Genomic DNA, 9,449 nt, shown 5'->3' with positions numbered 1-9,449 from the left:
GACACGGAGCTGTGCCACCAACCATGGCACTGACATGGAGCTGTGCCACCAACTACGGCACTAATATGGAGCTGTGCCACCAACCATGGCACCGACATGGAGCTGTGCCACCAACCATGGCACTGACATGGAGCTGTGCCACCAACTATGGCACCAATATGGAGCTGTGCCACCAACCATGGCACCGACATGGAGCTGTGCCACCAACCATGGCACTGACATGGAGCTGTGCCACCAAATACAGCACCAATATGGACCTGTGCCACCAACCATGGCACTGACATGGAGCTGTGCCACCAACTACGGCACCAATATGGAGCTGTGCCACCAACCATGGCACCGACATGGAGCTGTGCCACCAACCAGGGCACTGACACGGAGCTGTGCCACCAACCATGGCACCGACATGGAGCTGTGCCACCAACCATGGCACTGACATGGAGCTGTGCCACCAAATACGGCACCAATATGGACCTGTGCCACCAACCATGGCACCGACATGGAGCTGTGCCACCAACCATGGCACCGACATGGAGCTGTGCCACCAACCACGGCACCGACACGGAGCTGTGCCACCAACCATGGCACTGACATGGAGCTGTGCCACCGACCACGGCACCAATATGGAGCTGTGCCATCAACCACAGCACTGCCATCAAGCTGTGCCACCAACCATGGCACCAACATGGAGCTGAGTCACCAATCATGGCACCAACACGGAGCTGTGCCACCAACCACATCACCGACACAGAGCTGTGCCACCAACCATGGCACCAACATGGAGCTGAGTCACCAATCATGGCACCAACACGGAGCTGTGCCACCAACCACATCACCGACACAGAGCTGTGCCACCGACCATGGCACCAACATGGAGCTGTGCCACCAACCATGGCACTGACACGGAGCTGTGCCACCAACCATGGCATGACATGGAGCTGTGCCACCAACCATAGCACTGACACGGAGCTGTGCCACCAACCATGGCACTGACACGGAGCTGTGCCACCAACCATGGCATGACATGGAGCTGTGCCACCAACCATAGCACTGACACGGAGCTGTGCCACCAACCATGGCACTGACACGGAGCTGTGCCACCAACCATGGCATGACATGGAGCTGTGCCACCAACCATAGCACCAACACGGAGCTGTGCCACCAACCATGGCACTGACATGGAGCTGTGCCACCAACCATGGCATGACATGGAGCTGTGCCACCAACCATAGCACCGACACGGAGCTGTGCCACCAACCATGGCACTGACATGGAGCTGTGCCACCAACTACGGCACCAATATGGAGCTGTGCCACCAACCATGGCACCGACATGGAGCTGTGCCACCAACCATGGCACTGACATGGAGCTGTGCCACCAACTACGGCACCAATATGGACCTGTGCCACCAACCATGGCACCGACATGGAGCTGTGCCACCAACCATGGCACCGACATGGAGCTGTGCCACCAACCACGGCACCGACACGGAGCTGTGCCACCAACCATGGCACTGACATGGAGCTGTGCCACCGACCACGGCACCAATATGGAGCTGTGCCACCAACCACAGCACTGCCATCAAGCTGTGCCACCAACCCTGGCACCAACATGGAGCTGAGTCACCAATCATGGCACCAACACGGAGCTGTGCCACCAACCACATCACCGACACAGAGCTGTGCCACCGACCATGGCACCAACATGGAGCTGAGTCACCAATCATGGCACCAACACAGAGCTGTGCCACCAACCACATCACCGACACAGAGCTGTGCCACCGACCATGGCACCAACATGGAGCTGAGTCACCAATCATGGCACCAACACGGAGCTGTGCCACCAACCACATCACCGACACAGAGCTGTGCCACCGACCATGGCACCAACATGGAGCTGTGCCACCAACCATGGCACTGACACGGAGCTGTGCCACCAACCATGGCATGACATGGAGCTGTGCCACCAACCATAGCACTGACACGGAGCTGTGCCACCAACCATGGCACTGACATGGAGCTGTGCCACCAACCATAGCACCAACACGGAGCTGTGCCACCAACCATAGCACTGACATGGAGCTGTGCCACCAACCATGGCACTGACACGGAGCTGTGCCACCAACCATGGCATGACATGGAGCTGTGCCACCAACCATAGCACCAACACGGAGCTGTGCCACCAACCATGGCACTGACACGGAGCTGTGCCACCAACCATGGCATGACATGGAGCTGTGCCACCAACCATAGCACCGACACGGAGCTGTGCCACCAACCATGGCACTGACATGGAGCTGTGCCACCAACCACGGCACCGACACGGAGCTGTGCCACCAACCATTGCACTGACATGGAGCTGTGCCACCAACCATGGCACTGACATGGAGCTGTGCCACCAACCATGGCACTGACATGGAGCTGTGCCACTGGCCACAGCACCAGGCAGCCCCTGCACCAAAACCTGAGTTGGCCTGAACCCTCCACCCTCTCCCTGTTTAATCTCTGAACTGCTGGTGCAGCGTTAACAAACCCCACTGACTGCGCTGGAGCCAGGGTGTTGTGTGCACACGAGGAGACTGCTGCCTCTGCAGGGCCTGCAGTGGTGAAGAGACACCGTTACCCCACTCTTCAGGAAGGCCTCTGGGGTTAGTGACACATCTGCCCCAGGACATAGGAGGAACATCTGGGAGAGCCTGGGTTTGAAACATGAGTTCCTAAAACAGCAGTGATATTTGGGACCTCTGCCCGGCCCCCGGTGCTCACATCCAGACAGCAGCAGCAGCAAGGGAGGCTGCTGCGATCAATGGGAGGAGAGTGTGAGAACATGGGCAGCACCATCTCCAGTGTGAACACACTGAATCAAATCGAAGGAGACTGATGCAGCGACAGAACAGAAACTCTCCAAAAATATTTCAAACATTTCACCATTCCAAGTTAAAATACTCCTGACAGCAACCTGAGACACAGAGAGCAGCATGGAGAGCTCATCCTGGTCCTTGCCTGCCCCAGCTCCTCAGTGCTCACAGTGCGCTGTGCAGGAGCTCTGCTTCCTCCACACCCCTTGCTCAGTGAGGCTTTTCCGCTCCATGCATGACCAAAGCCCTTGGGAGCTGGCAGAAGAGGCAGCTGAGACACAGCACAGCCACAGTCACCCCGCACCCTCAGTTCAACACAGACCCACGTATCGCCCTGCCCACACCAGCAAAACGCTTTCTGGCTGGAGAGCCACCTTGAGATGAGATGAACAAGGAAGGGGAAGAAATGCATCTGCTCCTACGATCTCAATGCTGCTCAAGAGTTGCTATGGCTGGTGTGTTGCACCATGGCCAGCGTTGCACCATGGCCGCAGAGTTGCACCATGGCTAGCTGCACACAGACACTGAAATAAATGAAAACACCACTCTTGATATTTTTCATAGAATCCCAGCCTGGTTTGGGTTGAAGGGACCTCCAGCTCCAACCCCTGCCACGGGCAGGGACCCCTTCCACTGGAGCAGCTTGCTCCAAGCCCCTGTGTCCAACCTGGCCTTGAACACTGCCAGGGATGGGGCAGCCACAGCTTCTCTGGGCACCCTGTGCCAGCGCCTCAGCACCCTTCCAGGGAAGAGCTTCTGCCTCAGAGCTCAGCTCAGTCTCCCCTCGGGCAGGTTCAAGCCATTCCCCTTGGCCTGTCCCTCCAGGCCCTTGTCCCAAGCCCCTCTCCAGCTTTCCTGCAGCCCCTTTAGGCACTGGAAGAATTTTGATTCGTTACTATCAGTTCCCATTAGAGAAAGCCTTATTCTGTGCACAGCATCTTTTTATGCACTTGGCTTCCAACCTCTCTTCCAAGGGTTTCTTGTGATTCAGAGCTAAAGCAGGATCTCAGTCCCCAACACTGCTCTTAAAGATTTATTGCCTGAGCTCCTCCTCACAACTTGAGAAGTGCCGGTGTCACTGCTGGCCTCAGGCAGGCAGAGTCAGCTCCCAACACACAGTAAATAGACCAAGTTAATCACTGTCCCGGGATGTAACTATGGAAGAGGCGTTTTGTTTTGGTTTGGGGATTTTCCAGGTAGGACACACTCCCTTCCTCTGGTAGGACGGGTTTTATCCCATGGTAAACAACTGTGAAACCTGTAGTGCTGTCACACAGCACAGGAAGTCACCCCATCTGGGATGGTGCTGTCTCAGGGCTGGCCCTGATCAACACCATGTGAAACCTATCAGCCAGCTTCAGGGGAGAGGAGCTTGGGGTGAGTGCCCCCATTGCTGACAGGACAAAGGACGATGACTGCATTCCCCAGGTATTCCTTTTGGATCTGAATGTCCTTTTGATGTCTGTAACTGCTCAAAAGAGTGACCCTGAGAGCCACTGTGAAATCATCATTCACCCCCCATCACAAGCCTCCTTTTGTCCCATTGCAGAGCTGCTTGAGGTGGAAGCTTGCTGTTTTGGGAACTGAAACTAGGAATATACCGGGTAGTTCAGGAACACATTCCCCACTCAGAATCACAAAGTGATTTAGCAAATTCCTCACCAGCGTAGTAAGTACTTGTGAAACATTTCCATTTCTGGGGAGCAGAATTCACTCCCCTCCCACTGATAAACAAGCGTGTAGGAGGAGCAGGCATTGCACCGATCTGTCTCCAGGAGGAAATAGAAGGAAGGGAAGTGCTGTAGATGTTACCCTTCCAAGGGAAAAGCTCTTATATTTATCTTCTGTAGGAGCCTTCTGCAAGAAAAAAAAGAACTGCTAAAGAAAGAGCAGAGGACACCGACACGCTGCTGAATACTCAGTTTGCTTTATATCACCTCCTCCATGTCCTTTCTTTCACTCTTGTTTCTCATCTGTCCATTTTGATACTCTTTGAGGAGCATCTCATCATCTCCTAACAGTGTGGAACCGTAATGATGTGCCACGTTCAGTCCATCAGATCGCAGCTATGTCCCACCTGATTCCACCTCTTAAAAAGAGGACTCTGATGATCTCAGTGCTTTTTGAGGGCCAGTCAGCAAAGGTGGGCATTAAAGACATTGTGACTGTTCTTTGGAGTTGCTTCTGCAATCCAAGTGAGGAAATCCTATTTAGCTGGCTTCTGCAGCAGCCGGGCTGAGGAAAGGAGATAGCAAAGGCACAGACACCTCCTCTCCTTTACTGACAGTCTTTGAAGGGCAGGAAACTGCTGCTTCTTTCAGGAGCTGCTCATGGTTTCCAGTCAGTGTCTGGGTACCTGTGCATAGTAGGATCCCACCTGAAACACCAGTCGAAGAACTAGCTGAAACTCTCATTGGAACTATCAGGCCAGGAACCAGTCTTGTTACAGATCAAACTTAACAAGACTGACTTATAAATCTTAATCAGTGCGATGGTGTTCAAGTCTGTGTTAAACCTGAAAAAGGGGCTGAAAAAGAGCAGAGGTGCTAAGAAAATTCCTCTTTTCCCAGGTGCTTCCCATGATGCTCTAGTGAATGTCCACAGGTCTCTGCTTGCATTGCTGGTTGCTCCGTGTTCTCCTGGGAGGCTGTGGAAAGGCTTTGCTGCAGGCTCCAGAGGAGGTCCCACCAGCTTTGTTAGGACCCTCGGCTCCCAGAGAGCTGGCTCTCAGAGGGGCTCTGCTGATGTGCTTTTATTCTTTCCAGAGCCTCATCAGAGCATAAAACCACATAAAGCATGGGGAGAGAACTGTGTAAATCACAGGATACAGATGTGCAGAGATGACAGCCAGATGTGCCTTACTGGAGCTAAAGAATAGACATGGCTCTTTCAAGGAGAGCAGCCTTGCGTACTTGGCATTTCCCCCTGCAACTATGCCAAGTTCTACTTTCAGACCAAATAGAGATTTTCTTCTGTTTGGACTGGCAGATTGCACTCACAAGGAGCTTTCAACTCTGGAGGAAGACGTTCAGGATTAATGCGGAGTAGCATCTTTAGGTAGATGTTACCCAGCCAGAATCCAGGATACCAGAGACTGCGATGCCCAACTGGCAAGCAGCATCCTGAGTCAGTTTGGGGGATGGAGCAGGGGCTGGACATACACGATGGCTGCCCTGGAGGCTTGCCCAAATACATGCAGGTCAGGGACACCATGAGATCAGGGCTGGGCAACACCCTCCATGAGAAGACCAGCTTGGGGCAGCAGTATGATGCAATCACTGAGTTGTACTGGTGATGCACTTTCACACACAAAGCTGCTCCTGGAGACCCAACTAAGGCAGCCTTCGCAGACCAGAAAGAAATAACAGGAGCTTTCCTTGCTTTGGATTTCAGTACAGGGCACTACTTCGTTCAGTTCACAGACAGTTCCTGTGCCATCCCTCCAAGTCTCTGTCTAAACAGAAGTTTTTACCCTTTCATCTTTCGTTTTAGACTGGAGATTAGGAACAGTTCATTCCCCAGGGATGCTCAGGCATTGGAACAGGCTGCCCAGGGCAGTGCTGGAGTCACTGTCCCTGCAAGTGTTCACGATCTGTGGAGACAAGGCCTCAGTGCCATGGGTTAGTGGTGGCCTTGGGAATGCTGGGGAGCAGTTGGACCTTTGATGAACTCTTTTCCAACCTGGTTGGTTCTGTGATTCTATGCTCTCAGGTGTTAGCTGGTTTTACGTGTTTTAAGCAGTTTGTCAGCAGGATGATGGTGGCTGTGCACAGTTGCTGGTTTCCTGTGAAATTAAGAGGCTGGCTTACACCAGCTGTCAACCCATCAGCCTTACACACATCTCTTCTTTGCAAACCACAAAGGGGCTGCACTTAAGCACGCTGCTGGTTGCTCTCTCCTTCCTGCATGGGACGTCCTGGTGAGCAGGAGGCTCATGTGAGCGACCCTCCTCTGCCCCCCTGCACAGACACCCTAAAGCCGCTCGCTGGCGATGCTGGTGTCAGTAAATCCAGGTGACTGCACTGGGGGAGGTGGCAGACTCCTCCTTTGCCGCTCATCAGGGATGTCACCACTGGGGGATGGAGAGCAGGGAAGGGTGCCGTGTCTTCCCTCAGCTGAAGGCAGTGCCACACCAAGCCATGACAAAGTACTTCCTTTCAGTCACCACTCACACTCTGGTTTCAAAGTGGTTCAAAAGGCTGCCCAGCTGATAGGATTTCCATGTAGAAACAGTTCACAGCAGTTTAGGCTGCACCTGCTCCCATTTGATTGAAGAGCATTTAAATAAATTAGCATCTGCTTAGATGAAACAGCTTAAGATCCTGCCCTTGGATAAAGGTGGGTGTCTGCCTTACGAAGGCTGGTAGTTCTCCTGTCCCTTGAGCAAAAGCGCTTCCACTTGGATGCCTGTGGGGAATTCAGGATTTTAGGGAGTCACCGGCATGACCATCCTGCAACAAGAGGGAGGCCCATCTCTACCAGAGAGCTAACAAACCCATGCTCTCATATTCCCCAAGCAAACAGAGCTTGTGGGATACACCCGAGTCTGGCCAGCAACATGCAGAGAGCAGCCGAGTGGGCAGTGGCTGGAGGGAGCCATGGAGATGGACAGGGAGCACAGGGGGGAGCCAGGGAGGCAAAGGTGAGGAACTGGGGGAGCTGGAGCACATCAACAGAAAGACTTGCAGGATGGAAACATCTGCTGTGCACAGGAGCTCCCCATGGGGCCACAGCAGCGCATGAACCCCAAGCCCAGCCAGAAGCAAAGCTGGAGGGTCAGAATCTGGGTGCCACAGAGCTGTCTTTGCTCAGCCAAGAGCAGAGGCTGCATGCCAAGGACAAGGATGTTTGTTCTGGTTTTGGGACCACTGAATAGAGGAAAACGGCCATGGGAAAAGTGAGCAACTATGGAGCCAGGCTGAGAGAGCTGGGCTGGGTCAGCCTGGAGAAGAGAAGGCTCCTGAAGGGGAGACCTGAGAGCAGCTCCAGTGCCTGAAGGGGCTGCAGGAAAGCTGGAGAGGGGCTTGGGACAAGGGCCTGTAGGGACAGGCCAAGGGGAATGGCTTGAACCTGCCCGAGGGGAGACTGAGCTGAGCTCTTAGGCAGAAGCTCTTCCCTGTGAGGGTGCTGAGGCGCTGGCACAGGGTGCCCAGAGAAGCTGTGGCTGCCCCATCCCTGGCAGTGTTCAAGGGCAGGTTGGACACAGGGGCTTGGAGCAAGCTGCTCCAGTGGAAGGGGTCCCTGCCTGTGGCAGGGGTTGGAGCTGGAGGAGCCTTAAGGTCCCTTCAACACAAACCAGGCTGGGGTTCTGGAATTCTTTGTCTCCCAACAGCAGTGTAAAAACAGAGCCCCAGGTCCGTTCTCAGAGACCATGCGCATGCACGTGCCCATGCCATCTGTGCTGCTTCTCCCTCCCATTGGTGACGGGTGCCTGTTGTACGGAGGCAGCAGCAGGGACGAGCTCTCAGTCTTTCAGCTGTTCAGGAAAATAAACAAGGCTGTGACAGAGACGGTTTCTGGCTCGCCTTGTCCCAGAGGGTCCGGGTTTGGTGCTGAAGGAGGGCAGTGACATCCGGCTTTCCTGCTCCAGTCCTCCTCTGTACTCGCTCAGACAGATTTTTCCAGAGCTTTCTGTGTCCTCACTTGACTGAAGATTTGCAATTAAATACATGAACAAATAGGTGAAAGAAACAATGTGCACTGCATTTGTCCATCTATGTATGTACATCTACATCCTCCTCTGCCATCAGACAGACCCAGCTCTTCCGTCCCAGGGCTGCCACAGAGGCTTGTCCCTGTGGTTAAGCCCCTGCTATCGACCTATCTCTGGGAATACCTGGATAAGCAATTACTGAATTGAGTCTGCAAAGCACAAAAGCCAGCAAGGGCTCTTTCAGGATGAAAGCGGCAATAAACCCGCTGGTATTAATAGAAAAATATTTGTTACTTCATGGGATGTCAGGGCTTCCTGTGGTTTGAGGTTATGTCTTGCATAGCTCGTTGCTGAATGCCTCGGGATGACTCTGCTTTCCTTTCTGCCCTTTCAGCAGCCAGCTTGTTCGCTCTGAAACCAGTGATCTGGTTTGCAAATAGAGTAGTTCTGCATCTCCTTGCTGATGTCCCCTCGCACTCTGCTCCCACAAGCACACACAGGCAAGGTCGGTGGTACCTCTGCATCGTGCCTTGGTACAAGGCTGCAGAATAACACACGGAGCTGCTACTCTACCTGCCCCAGAGCACCACAAACCAGCACCACTTAACAAAATTAAAGGGCAGAAAATTCAAAACAAATGCAAATGAAATCCTACTGCACAGAGAGAGAAATCGCCCTCCAGGACCCTTTGCCACAGGAAGCTGTTTCCAAGGCCAAAAATAATTTTTGAAATGCAAAAGGGGCTGGGTAAGTGTGCAAATGCTGAGAACAGCAGTGTCAGAATTAACCCTGTATATCCAGAGTTCACAGCTTACACCTTGGAAGAGCCCTAGGAAGGGTCAAGGAATCCAGTATAAAACTCAGACGACCACTGATCCAGCTGCACCTTCGCTGCTGAACAGCCCTGTGCTGGCCTGCAGGAAAGGATGCTGATCTCCA

The sequence above is a fragment of the Pezoporus wallicus genome, unplaced genomic scaffold (genome assembly GCF_028554395.1).
Source record: "Pezoporus wallicus isolate ANWC-B61680 ecotype Strahan unplaced genomic scaffold, APGP_CSIRO_Pwel_v1 contig_5416, whole genome shotgun sequence".
NCBI lineage: Eukaryota > Metazoa > Chordata > Aves > Psittaciformes > Psittacidae > Pezoporus > Pezoporus wallicus.
This window is presented reverse-complemented; position numbering follows the sequence as displayed.